The following is a 15,564-nucleotide window of genomic DNA, read 5'->3' on the forward strand; positions in this document are numbered from 1 at the left end:
CATTGAGTCAAGTAGTAAACCTTATACTAAAGGGTACTTAGCATCAACTATGTCTAATATGCTAGTAACGTAGGATAATAGGATCCTATAGGCATAACAAGTATTTCATCTTAAAGATCAACTTACCCTTCTATCCCTAAACTCCTAAATTTGGCTAAGTCATGGTATGTTACCCTTAATCATGCACTATCTTCCATACCTAATCATGCAATATATATGATACAATATCTCATAAAAAGAGTGGATCAAAGCCTACCTCAATGCCGAACTGCAAATCCTTGAATTATCCATAACTTATCTGCCTTTGCTTTATGATTCTAATGCCTCCACACTATTAAAATAGTAACCTACACGTCATAAGGAGTAAAACAAGACTTATATTTCCAAATTAAGGACTAGGTTAAAATTTTAGTCAAGAATAGGCCTGCAAATGGAATCCAAAATTGAATTCATCACGAGGTCCATATAAGGACAAGGAGTGTGTGCTCAAAAGCTAAAAACAAATGGTGCATAGAACGGGGCCCAAATTATTCCCTAAGGTTTAAGTATTAAAGATCTAATTTCTAATAATTTATCATGAAATGGGATGGATATTGATAGCAAAAATAATAGAAAATGACCTTGGAGTGTTAGGTTAACTTACTTAGCTTCAATGGATGATTCCTTATTCTTTCATTTCTTCAAGATCTAAAATAGGGGGAAATAGTAAGATAATAAATGGGAATTTTGTGTGACTAAGAAGATTTAAAGATACATAAGTGTCGCTTAAATGACCACCTAGTAACTTAAGTGACTGCCACTAAAGTGGTCTGGTATAGAGGCACGGGTACTGCTAAAGTAGAGCCTAGGCTGCTACAGTAGACATTGATCGCTTAAGCGCCACTTCGCCAAATGGACAAGGCCACTAAAGTAACCTAATATCGCTAAATCAATGATCTCTTAAGTAGTCAAATGGCTGGTTAAGTATTTGCACCAGCAACCAGAGGTATCAAATTATCTAAGTCCAAGATGGATTTTGAGCGGGTGCTTAGGATTCATCTGAAAACTCATGCATGCTAATGAACTATGCTACCATATAAAATTCGATATTATAAACTTGATAGAACCATTGAAACGTTCATTTTAGATTGTTTCAACTAAATATGGGACCCACACCAATAGTTCTATTTTCATAGAATCCACCCGATAGCCCAAAATAAACCTAGAAGCGTCAGGACCTGAACTAAGGACCCTTTTAGCCTAAGATAGAAGTTTTGAAGCTGATGGCACTATCAAAATTTTCATCATAGGTTGTATACTACAGGCTTTGGTTCAAGACCAATTCCTTATTAGTGAGAGCTCAAAAATAAAGAAACAAGCCTAAACCTGAATAAACAATCCGATAACTGAATTTACAGTTTTGGCAAGTTATAAATGACCTGTAGTAGTTATGAGAAGGGTCAAAATATCTAAAATACATATAAATAGAGAAAATGACCTAGAGGTTCATTACAATTGAATTGTAACCTTAAGACTTAATGAGACTTATGTAGCCCCCTGTAGTGTGATTTTGGAACTTTCGTCTAGCTTAGGGTAGAAATTGTCTTAGAATGGATTTTTAGAGTTAGAAGTAGGCCCCTTCAGCGCACTTTAGATAAAAATTATAATTAGGTTTTTTTAGATTTAAGAGACCTTATTCCATCATCCAATCTACATTCTTGAGCCCAAGGAGGATTTAGATATATTTTGACTTGTTCTAGGTTTGTACCTTGGATTTATTAAGACCGGTTTAGGTTCAACAATTATGATATTAAGACCCCTTCGAGTCCATCAATTATGATATTCAGAGTAGTTGAGTCCAACACTTATGATATTAAGACCTACTCAAATCAGACATCTATGATAGTAGTATTTTTAGTTTGAGTCCAGTATTCATGATACTATTTCTAGTTTGAGTCTGACATTGAGAGATTAGTTATGATGGTTGTGGAACCAGTTTAGATTTAGTGATTATGGTATGGGAGGATCCACTATTTTGATTTTGAGGTTCTAATGTCGTATGAGTGTTACCATTAGTATTTCTTTTTTTATTGCACCTACTAGGTTTATATCGGCTTGATTGGGTTATTTATTTTTGTTTGCATCTTCTGGGATTATGGGGCCATTTAGGATATATTTTGTCATGTTCTCTTTAATATTATTTATTCGGTTGTTTACTTTAGGTAATTGGAGCTTAGTTGTAGGTTTTCCCTTTTCCCTAACTTTATTTTATTATCTTCTATCTTATTGTACTTATATTATGTTTTAGCTAAGTGGCAATGATGCCTACTGAGTACCCATTTCTATAGTACTTATACTACAGTTATGCATACTTTTTTGATTCAGATTCCCATACTAGCTATTGTTATTGACATCTGTACTAGTGATGGTTGTAATTGGAGATAGATGAGAATTCAGAGTTGGAACTAAATTCTATCCTTTTTTTAAAATTTTTTTAGGGTCTTTCTATTTGAGACTTTTGTACATTTGATACTTATATTACTCATATTTTTTTTAGAGGCTCTTTGACATGACCCAAACTAGGGCCTTATCGTAATGGGCAATCCCAAGTCTAACCAGGACCGGGAACTACCCCTTACCTAACCCAACCACCAATGCATACATTGAGTCGGCTAAATCCGGGACATATAACAAGATAACGTATTCACCAATGTGGTGACTATGAGATAAGTCAATATCTAAGACAAACCCAACCAAGTCCAACCACCAATAACCAACCAAACCAATGCAGAAACTATAAGACAATATCATGCTAACAAGACAATGTAGTAATATATATATAACATAAACTATCCATACCATACCTAAATCCACAGTTGTCCATACAAAGACTCTAGACTAACTAAAGAGTACCTAATCAGGACATGCCCCCGACCATAGCCAAAAATCGAAGTCTATGAAAGACAAGAGATATGTAAGGTAAACCATGACATGAAATAGATTCCTTCTAAAATATGAAAGCTAACCACTTTAATCAAACTTTTACTATCCCCGAATCCAATCACTAAGAAGGAGAGCTAGAATGGTTGGTCCCTGTATAGTGTGGGTATATAGCCGCAAGTAGACAGGTTAATGGATGAAAACTAGCATGCACTCAGGATAAGGATAAATTAATGCCATTTATAAAGCCAAGTAAAACCATCCATATGAACATGCCCATGCGTGTGTGTATATATATATATATATAACCATGCTGGGAAAAATATTTGGGTTTAGCATGCCTTTAAAACCTTTACCTGGGCTGTGTAGCTTTGCCATCCTAAACCATCCATGGGTTATAAGGGTTTAGATATCCCTATTGAAAGGGCCCTAATACATATAGCCGCACGATGAGTGAAGTATCTCATAGGATGACTAGTATATCCCTAAATTAAAGTGTGAAATCATGTACACGGTCACCAAGACCAACCTCATATCGGCAAATATGAGTTTCTAGTTTTTATCTCTCCAGGACCTCTACCTTTCATGGCTTAGCTACATCTCCCACCATTATTGCCCAATTAAAATCAATTTCCAAATAACCAAACCGTTATCCATTTATTAATCAAGGCCATTGATATTGGTATCGTTATACCTACCCTTATTTGCAAGTATCATCCATAGCCAACCATTTATAGGTTTAAGGGGACTTTCTAGTGCCCTTCCATTTACCACATTAAACCACTTGGGAGACTTCTATGTTCCCGACAAGTATAACCAATTAGCCTTTACCATTCCAATCTATTTAAACCAATTCCATTAATGCATTCACTTGAGGGATCTCCATATATCCTGCAAGGTTTTAAAAATACACCAACCATGACCACCTAAACCTTTATCCTATAAACCATTCCAAACCATTTTAAACCATACCAAATATTTAAATAATTTATGTCATTTAAACCATGAAAACTATCCAAATCCCTTTAAGGTTCAATTACCAAACCAAACCATGCAAGAGTTCTAATGAAAGTTTAATAATAGAGTAAAAACATTATTTGAGACATTTGTCAAACATGTTGAGGGCATACCTTTAACAAGACCAAAACCAATGAATAAACCACCATAATTAGGGTTACTCAAGATCCCTTTGTTAAACCATAACCAACCAATAACCATATATGGAAACCATTACCAAAAGCATGTAAGAACATGATTTAGACCAACACCAAACCATATGCATCAAGACCCTCAACACATATTTCCAAAACCACCATTCCTAATTCTTAAATCAATGTTTAAAATACAATACACAAAACTTTAGTTAGAAATAACAATGATGGAATGAGTACATGACCTGTACATGAAGATTCATGGATGGAATCTTGACCTTCAAGCCCTTTGAAGAACACTTGAGAAACCCTAGCCTATAATCTTTCAAAAGTGAGTTTGAGAGAGTATTTGATGAGTTTTAGTCCTTTAAAAAGTATTATAAAAGGCTACCAAAGGTTCTATATAAAGTGAGGACATAAGGGTTTCGATGTAGAAACAAGTTACATCCAGGGGTACGACTCCCCCTTACCACCCACACCTTAGGGTACGAGTGGTATCCCAACTCATACCCAAACCTTGCCATAACCTTACCTATTAGTTTATATATGAATCTACTTCCCTAACTCATACATAAGGTTATGAATGACACCCCCAATAATATCCACAGTCGTACCTAGGGCAGGCTCTATAATACAAAAATAATCATGCACCATACGGCTTTCCCTACACCACTCGTATATTCCTATACAAATCATACCCTATTGAGTTGTATCTTGGGTAGTATCCAAGCCTACCATGTATCCTCGAGTATGATTAAACCATTAATACATCCCGTAAGTCACATTCAAGGATACGATTAGTACCCTTGAGTCATACCAAGTCAAAAGGTCAAAAACATGAGAAATTTTTCAAGGATCTGAATGCTAGGTTGTTTCACTCTTCTACTGACCTTAAAAGGTCTAGGATATTGCTACTATCTTCCTTATCTATCTTCATTTGCATTTTCATCCATATATTTTATGGCTTGTTATCTAATTAATTGCCCAATTCTAGTTTAGTTTTAGTTAGTGATCTCGACTTAGTGAGTCATTTCTTTTGTGTTGAACTGTTGGCACCAGTTGTATATTTTGTCTCTTTAGGACTAGGAAAAATAGGCTCGACGGGAAGAGAAGTGTACCATGAGAAAATCAAAGAGGTCAACTTCTTTTAAATATATAACATGGATTCTAGCAATGTAGTTTGACCCTTATGTCGTTTCAAATAAATCATCATTTCCACTGAGGTAAATCTGTCTTCTGGGAAAGAGAATAGCAATTAAGAAAAATCATACAAAAATATAAAATAGATATAAGATAACCATAATGGATGTGTCGGATAGGCGTCAACACATTGTTGCTGATTTCAAATGCATGGTTGTGAAGCATGTTCATTACTCTACACAGACTAATTCTATCTTTTATTTGAATTGGAAAATAATGTCTTTTAAGTGCTAGGGATGGAAAAGCAAAGATCATATCTTGATGAATATACCGTATTTCTATCCAAAAAAAGATTAATTACCTATCGACCATACTCGTTCTTTGTGTTGGGAAACATTACACTATCAAAAGAGGAAGTTGATATATGATATGGACAAAGTCGGTTTCATCTAATACTTTATGCTTTCTTATCTTGACTTTCTAAGTTGAAGTCCTTTATGAGTGAGGAACTGTCTTAAAGTGAAAGGAATTATTGGTAGGCAAACAAGTGAACATTCCTAGGTGATTAAAGAAATTTACCTTACTTTCATCCAATCAGCTTATCACTTATCATTATAGGCTATGATTTGGCTTAACTACTAGTAGGTTAGAGTAGATATTATCATGAATAATGAAATTGGGTCGTGACTAGGGTAAATACGGCTTACTAAATTTTAGATGAACCTTTTTACACTAAAATAGTAGTGTATATACCCAAATTCACCCTAATTCACCCAAAATTATTGGGGAAGATGACCCTCCATTTTTTACCTCTCCCATGGCTAAAATCCTCCTTGAACTATATCAATTATATGTCCAGAATGCTATAGGAGCATTGAAAATGTAAGAGAAACTAATGTGTTCCTCCTTTTGTTCAAGAACACTATCAAATTCATGTTTCAAAGTTGCACCCAAAAACCAACTAAATATTCTTTATTTGAACTAGGTTTATAATCCTACAATGAAAAATAGGTAAAGTAAGTAGTATAGGTGAATAAATTACCTTACGTTTGTCGATAGAAGGAGACTTCAGTAAAGTCACCACTGCTGTATTATCAATGCAGTGGTACACTGCAGTGGTAACCAATTGTTGTACTGGTAACCTTTTGGGGTGTCAATTTTTGTCCAAGTTTTCTGTGTGTTATGGTATTATGCGACATCCATACATTTGAAATAATTGATGCATAAATATTTTCATAATTCCTTCTATAGTCATTGTAGGTTTGGTAAATAAAATGTTAACCCATGCAAACTATAGTGAAAATTATAAAATAAGAGCAGGTTAGTCCCATTATAATTGGAATAAGGTAGGCTAAACCGACTAGTGCAAAAAATAAAATGCCTCTCATTCGACATAATGTAGGCCAAATATCGTTATATAGTTATGCCAAAAGCTCTTGATCCTTACTGGTGGTTGTGAAAGGACAAATAGTAGTAAAATTAGCATCTAATGTAATGATTCAAAATATTGTTACATGATATAATACCTAATAAATTTTATACGACAACTAAAATACTCTACATGGACCCAGGAAAATTATCTTTTGGAGAAAAATAAGACATAAAGTCATTGGTCCAAAAGGCCCAAAATGGAAACTAGGCTGGTCTTGGGCCTACTACTATAGCACTAGCTTAACTGCTAAAGCAGTACCATTGGTGTGATAAAATAATTTCTACAACAAAAGTCGATAGTAACCAACCCAAGATATTTTAAAAAATCCTCTTTTGTTTTATCCTTTTCCAGTCGCCCTTTTCCCTTAAAAACACCTTGAGTAAACCCCTCCTCCATATTTATAAGATTCCAAAGGCTAAACTTCATGAGGTCAATTTTGAGGCACAACCAATGGAACCCAACATGGGAAAATGCTAAGGATCTATGGTATAACTCACTCCTTTTAATTGCATTATATTTTGTTTATGAGGTAGGTTATGGTTAATCTATCAAAATAATTAGACATAGGTTAGATTCATATAACATAGATATTTTATTGGTAGTACTTATGTATTGGTCTTTTGGGCATGGTGTTTGGATGGACATAAATGATAAACCCTCGGATAGGCTTTAATAATGTCGTAAATTATGATTACAGCCAGTTGATATGATATTCATGGTGTAGAATAAATGAAACTCTATGAGATTCTTCACTAGTTGAGTGAACACCATGGCCTACAAGTATGGGGAGTTAGGTACGATAAAAAAAGGAGTAGTACTTAAGCTAGGATATGAAAGAGGGTGCTCTTGGTGAATTGTATAGTTATGTCATAAAATGAGTAAGTTTAACAAAACATAAATATGGAGTAGGGGTTAATAGTAGTATAAAAGAGTTTTAGGTAATATAAGCATAAAAAGGGGTAGGACTGTTTAAGAGACAACTTAGTGATAGTACGTGGCATGATAGTTTTAAAAGGCATAGAATAACCAGGGTAAGGTTTGTATGGTCAAGTAAAACAATCTCAATCTAACTATTTATGAAGAAATGCGAGAGTTATGATAGAAACATGAATGAAATTCGTGGATAGACAATATTAATATTGACACCTGCGGGAACTACTATGGTCTTGTAGGGGGTGTAGAGTAAATGGTTATAACAATGAATGTACTTAAGGATAAGTATGAAGCTAAGATTGATGTCTTTATGATTATATGTGAAACAGTGAGTGTGTTTTCCGTCAAGAAATGCTTGTGATTATTGATTCCATCACAAATTCATACAATTTGATATTATGCAATGGAAATGATGAGGATTAATGATGTTATTGATATTATGATATTTATGATATGGGTGTAATTTTATTGAGACTGAGAAGAGAGAGATATGATACATACATCCTGCATACATGAATTAATTTATATGCCTTGACATTTTATACTTTTTATTTTATTGTTGTTGATTTCTTCTGAGGATTAGATGGTTGGTAGTATTGATGGATTATAATAGCACACCGTAAAATGGTGTGTCCTAATTCAAATTTAATCTTAATTATTCTAACTATATAGTTATGAGAGTGTATTTTACAGTATTGCCCCTTTCTGCAAAATTCTTAGAATTCTAAGCCTTGTTGATGGTAAATCTCATAGTGCATTTTAATAAGGAATTTCTGAGAAGACTTGGTCTGGTGTGGGTTAGGAGTTGTTGAAACTAGGATAATGAGTTAGTGAAGGTAAATATGTGTAAGTTACAGTGGGTGCTCAAACAAAGATATACAAAAATGTTAAATGGCAAGTACGTCACAAAGACATTAAAAATGTGGTGTTAATGAATTCAAAACTTGGGATTAAAAATCAAAACTTTACTTGATACTATTATCTCTCCCTATTTGTTATTAATGTTATTTGTTTATAACCCTAGTCGGTTGATGATGCCTATCCATATGTGTGATTGTACTCATGCTACACTTACTATGTCTTCAACCAGGGATATAACCATAGTGCAGGTCTTTTAGGGTTTTTATAAAAGAAAGGTGGGTCACTCAGCCATAGCTCCTGCCCTCTCTATTATATATGGATGTTGGGTCATGGTTTCTCATGTTACTTGTCTAGTGATATCATACCGATTTAGGCTAGTTTCTAGGAAGTCTTTGTTAATTATCTTCCGCATTACTTTTACTTAACAAATGTATTAAATAGAATCATATATATATGAATTAACTAAATTAGGTTACTGAAATTGAATTATTTTAACTTCTGTATTAAATAAGGGTTGAGTAGTATCTGGGGTAGGTATTAGATTGGTGCACGCACTATTCGTGGGTTGGGTCGTGATCCTATCTACTAATAATCTGATTTTTACAAAATTATTTGCAAAAATTATTATATTTAGAGCATGATTTCAAACTATAATATTATGTTATGAATGGACAACAGTAAGTGATATGATAAGAAAGTGGATAAACAAGATGAAGACACAAATTTATGTGGAAACCCATGGCGGAAAAAACCATGGGCAGAGGTAGAGAAATTTCACTATAATGTATGGATAATACAATGAGGAGAATGACGTATTTAAGAACATCGAAAATGACCCACTAAACAACCTTATATAACACATGCATACATATAACTCCTAAGCCCCAAAACCCACTATCGGCTTGATCCCTCCGTTACCACCACAAAACCCATGAAAAATCACAGACATGGGTCGCACCACAAAATTTTTGGGGCTAGATCAATAGAATTTAGGTCACAAACTATAACAATCTCCACCTTCACATGAATTCTAATTCCGAATTCAAATTCATTTCGAGAAAACTCTCTACCTCTTCCACAAAAGCCCCTAAGGGAACCATCTGAACTACTGACACCAACCAAGTCAATGCAATGCTCAAATTTAGCATGTGGTAGTGTCTTGTTCATCATATCAGTGGGGTAATCATGGGTACTAACCTTGCTATCCATAATATCACTAACAACAATAATTTCACGTACAAAATGATATTGAACATTGATGTGCGTTGTCCTCTCATGAAAGATCTGATCTTTGGTAAGGAAGATAGCACTCTGAATATCAAAAAAGATTGTAGTAATCTATAAGTATTTGCTAAGTTCACCAAACAAACCCTTCAAACAAATAGCTTCCTTGAAAGCCTCTGTAATAACCATGTACTCTGACTTAGTAGTTGCAAAGCAACTGTAGTCTGTAAAGTGTCTTTCCAACTGATAGCACAACCACCAATGGTGAAAACATAGCCTAAAAGGTATCTCTTTTCTTATCAATATTTCCTGCAAAATCAATATCAAAATACCCGATCACACTATCTCTATTTCTCCCAAACTACAAACAAACATTAATAGATCCATGTAAGTATCTGAAAATCAACTAAACTTTTTTCCAATTTTCTTTATTAGGATTTTCCATGTATCTACTAACTGCACTGACTGCATATGTTAAATCTAGTTGGGAATACACCATCGCATAGATAAGAGACCCAACCACACTAGAGTATGGAAATCCAGACATATAGTCATGCTCATCATCTATCTTTGGAGATAATATGGATGAGAGTTTGAAATGAGCTGCCAGTGGAGTACTAACAGGTTTGGCATTTTGCATATTGAACCTGCGAAGCACTTTCTCAATATACCTTTTCTGACTCAAGTATAACTTACACTTTTCTTTATCCCTCAGAATTTCCATGTCAAGGATCTTCTTTGGTGCTCCTAAATCCTCCATCTAAAACTCCTTATTGATCTAGTGTAATGCCCCGATTTTGGTACCCCGGACTCTACACGGTGCTCATAATCCCGAAGGATCACAAGCTAACCCTTGACTGATATCTGTAACTGAGAATTAAATAACATACTGAAATAAATATGGAAAACTGGTGGAAACTTACCATAAGGTTCAAATATCTAAAATAAAACTTAATAAAGTATAATAAACCAAGACTAAAACAACATCTGAAAAATACTCTAGTCTATTTGAACATTTAGTCTGAAAAACCTCTAAACTGTCTGAACTATGGAGTTGATGGGACAATCCCCCAACTAAATCCATCTGCTGAAATGCTAAATCTAATGCAATAATAAAATAAGGAACATCTGAGGAATCACTGCTAAGTCACTGTTGCAGGATGAGTCTGAATAGCTAAGGATGATCTGGAGCTCGTGCTTCTGAACCTATGGTATAAGACACCATAGTACAAGAGAAAAGTATGCATCAGTACGTGAGAATGAACTGGTACGCTAGATGAGGTAAGGCTAAATGCAGGGTTCGTATGCATGAACAATACTTATTGAATACACGAGTATGCTGAATGAGGATAGATACATAAATGCATAAACTATAACTAAAATCGTAGTAACACTGATTATTGAGCTTACTAATACTGAGATACTGAATAATTGGGTCTACTGATAACTGATATCTGATTTTACTGATACTGAATTCTAATAACTACGTCTATAAATACTAAAATCTGAGATCAAGCATATCTAATGGGTGATTCTTGAATTTGTTGATACTAGTACTTATTGACTAAATTTGAGATCAAGACTATCTAATGGGTGATCTCTATATCTCCTGGAAATGAAAAAGGATTGATTGAATTTGAAACCAAGCCTATCTAACAGGTGATTTTTGAATCTACTGATAATGATAATGATTGATTGTATCTGAGATCAAGCCAATCTAGCGGGTGATCTCTAAATATATCGATAATGAATATGATTACTGAAAATGAGATCAAGCATATCTAATATGATTACTGAAAATGAGATCAAGCATATCTAATAGGTGATCTAAGTTCTTTACTAAGCTGATTGACTGTATCTGACAGTTCTAATTTCTATAAAGCTGAACTGAGTTCTATTGCTGAGACTGAATCTAAAACTGAGACTGTGGGAAGTAGTCATCTAACTGACATGCCCCTTAATCTGAACTAGTGGGGTCCAACCTATAACCCCAGCTGGAAAGGTGTCATACCATGCTACAGGTAAAGATACTTCTATGGTCAAGCCTGTCTAACGGGTGACCCTAAGAAGAAAGTTAAGCCTAATCTAACGGGTGACTTCTGAGAGGTATCCAAGCCTTATCCTAATGGGTGATTCCTCATTCTGTGTTGGCTATGCAGTTCTAGAATACAGGGACTACTACTAACGACTATGCCTCTCTAATGGGGAAGTCATCATCCCTTCCCTCACTCGGTGATGAATCCTACTCCCAACTGAATTGATGCTGAACTGATTCTTAGACTGTACTAGAATGAGATGAATCTAATACTAATCATACTGATTAACTAAACTAGACTGAGTTTACTCGATTTCATTGACCGACGAAATACTGCTGAATTTTGCTAGCTGACTGAATTTTATTATGATCTGAACTGAATACTTCAACGTTACTGAGGGTATTGTAACTGATACTAGCTCTAGGCAAAAGCTAAATTATTGAGTATTAAATGCCCCCAGGACTCGATAACATAAATAATATAAGACAAGACAACTCTTAAATATCATGACAATGGACTATCATTCATAAACTAATCAACGAAGCATATCTTCAAGTACTTGGAAGTCTTGATCTTGCACATATATAGGGATGCATGCAACAGATCATAATTCATTCACTAAAGTCTTTCAAACAACACTTGGCATGCATTGACATATACATAATTGGGGATTTCATGCTAACATACTAAAATTTCACTATCTCATTCAAATAAACATTTTCTTGAACATATGGGGATCATCCTTTGGGTTATACAATGATTACAACATCTACATCATCATGGCTATATCGAAAAACTTGTAACTTGAAGGGATTTATCATGAATACCATAAAATTCATCTCATACTAGAATCAATACTTGGAACTTGTAATCTTGAACATAAATCACAACTTAACAATCACATAAACATGAACTTCGACTCACACAAATCATGAAAATCATAAGTATTCAATTTTTATAATTTGAAAAAGATTCTTGAACTTCTTGGGTGGAAGGAACCCAAGAAACAACATCTAACATACCTCAAAAGCTTGAATCTTGAAAGAGAATAACTTTTCTCGAAGGTTCTTGAATGGCGATGTTTTGTTTCTTAAGTTTTCTTGAAGAAGAGTGTGAATCTTGTTCTTGGGGATTGATCTTGAAAGAAATCCTAATTTTGATGTTATGGATGAATGAGGAGTTGTAAGCTCTAGTCTGATATAAATCGGTATTAAAAAAGGGTGGAAAAAGACCCAAAAATCCTTTTAAAAATGAATTTAAATTGCTAAATAGGATCTTCGATGGCTTAGGTGACGGTCCATCGCTAGATCGACTGTCCATCAGCCTACCTATCGTGCCTTGGTAGAACATAGGTTCACTGCCTCAGTTGTAATGGCTTGTGCGATCGTCCGTCACTAGCTCGACGGTCCGTCGATATGTCTGTTGAACTTTGTCCAGAAGATGGGGTTACTACCTCAGTTTTGATAGCTTGGGAGACAGTCCGTCACAGGCGTGACGGTTTATTGGCCTTTCCATCGTAGTTTCGCAGCCCGGACAACTTTTACTCCGATATCAGATTTTGGAGAAATTAGTATCGTTGGAAAGCTACTCCAATTTTCCACTTGAGAAAAAGTTAAAATTGGAGAAATTCTATCAGATTTAATCATTATTCACTTAGGAAGTCATCCCTAAATCTTCTAAAGACTAAATTAGATTTAAAGAAAGTTCAGGGTATTACAATTAGGCTTTGACTTTTCTTATCTCTCTCATATCCTTTTCTGCAATCAACATATCATAAATATAAAAGAGAAGATACATGAGAGAACTATCACTTACCTCCTTAAAATAAACATAGCTATGATAACTACTCCTCCTAAACATATGAGAAGTCATAAACGAGTCAAACCTCTTATACCACTGTCGGGGCGACTATTTTAAGCCATAAAGAGACTTTTCAGCAAGCATGCATAGTCCTCCTATCCTGAGACTACAAACCCCTCTGGTTGTTACATATAGATGTCCTCCTTAAGTTCTCATGTAAGAATGCAGTCTTGACATCTAATAGCCCAGGATGAAGATTGTGCATGGCCACAATAACAAGCAAGGCTCGAATCAAACTATGCTTTAAAACTAGATAAAACACATTTGTTAAGTCAACATGTAGATCCTGACTATAACCTTTAGAAACTAGTCTTGCTTTGTACCGAGCATCTTCAACTCCTAATGTTCCTTCTTTCTTTTTAAATACCCACTTATAATGAATAACTTTATTATCTTTAGGATATCTCACCAAATCCCATATGCCATTTTTATGAAGTGATTCCATCTTCTCCTGCATAGCAATCATCCATCGTACAGAATTATCACAACTAACTACCTCTGAATAAGAAGAATGTTCTTTACCAGAATCAATACCTTCTGCAATATTCAATGCATAAACAACCAAATCAGCTTTACCATACTTCTAAGAAGGTAAAATATCTCTCTTAGGCCTGTCATTAGTAATAAAATACTCTGGCACCACTGGTAGTGAAGAAGCAATAGTATCACTCTGTATCTTCGGGCTAGACGGAGAAGTAGGCATTGGTGTGGACTCTACTCCAATCCACAATTCAATGTGGGTGCTTCGCTTTTGCTGATTCATGTCACTAGGATCATCTAGGCGCGAAGCACTAGATTTGGAGGAAGAATGAAGCATGGAAATTTCATCAAACACAACATCCCTACTAATTATAACCTTTTTAATTTCTGGACACCAAAGCTTATATCCTTTAACACCAGATTTATAACCCATAAATAATGATTTGACAGATCTAGGTTCCAACTTTCCATTATCAACGTGAGCATAAGCAGAACATCTAGATATCTTCAAATTAGAATACCTGGCAGGAGTACTAGGACATACCTCTTATGGAGTCTTTTTGTCAATCACAACTGAAGGAGAGCGGTTAATAAGAAGACAAGATATGAAAGCAGCTTCTACCTAAAAAGACTTAGATAAACCAGCATTAGAGAGCATACAATACACCTTTTTTATTATAGTACTATTATTTCCTTCGGCTACACCATTCAACTGTAGAGTATGATGATCTGTTAAGTGCCTCACAATTCCTTCTGACTTGCACAGAACATTAAATTCATTAGAATAGAGCTCTAAAGCATTATTATTCCGAAGGCATTTTACCTAATTCCATATTTGATTTTCAATTATAGTCTTCCACTCCTTGAAAATAGGCAACACATCATTCTTTAGCTTCAGGAAGAACACCCAAACTTTTCTGGAATAGTCATCAATAATAGTCAACATGTAATTAGCACTTCCTCTAGAAGGTACCCTAGAAGGACCCCATAAATCATAATGAATATAATCAAGTGTGCCTTTAGTTGAGTGGATTCCTTTATTGAATCTGACTCTCTTTTGCTTCCCAAAAATACAGTGCTCACAACATTCTAATTTGGTAATACTCTATCCATCAAAAAATCCTCTCCTGCTTAATTCAGCCATCCCATTTTCACTCATATGTCCTAGGAGCATATGCCAAAGTTTATCAGCATCACTAATTGATAGAGAAGAAGTAGAAATAGTTGCATTACCTAAACTGTAGAGCCTTGCAAGACATACAAATTTGTAGCCTTTCTTTTTCCCTTCATCAAAACAAGAGAACCTTGACAAACCTTCAGGACTCCACCTTCACCAGTGTACTTATATGCATCCGAATCAAGGGCACTCAAGGAAATGAAATTTCTCTTTAGGTCTAGGACATACTGAACATCACTAAGTGTCCTTACAACCCCATCAAACATCTTGATCCTAATTGTTCCAATACCAACTATCTTACAGGGTGTGTTATTTTTCATCAATACAACACCTTTAGAGACCATTTCATAT

This window comes from Capsicum annuum, chromosome 6, assembly GCF_002878395.1.
Source record: "Capsicum annuum cultivar UCD-10X-F1 chromosome 6, UCD10Xv1.1, whole genome shotgun sequence".
In the NCBI taxonomy this organism is placed as follows: domain Eukaryota; kingdom Viridiplantae; phylum Streptophyta; class Magnoliopsida; order Solanales; family Solanaceae; genus Capsicum; species Capsicum annuum.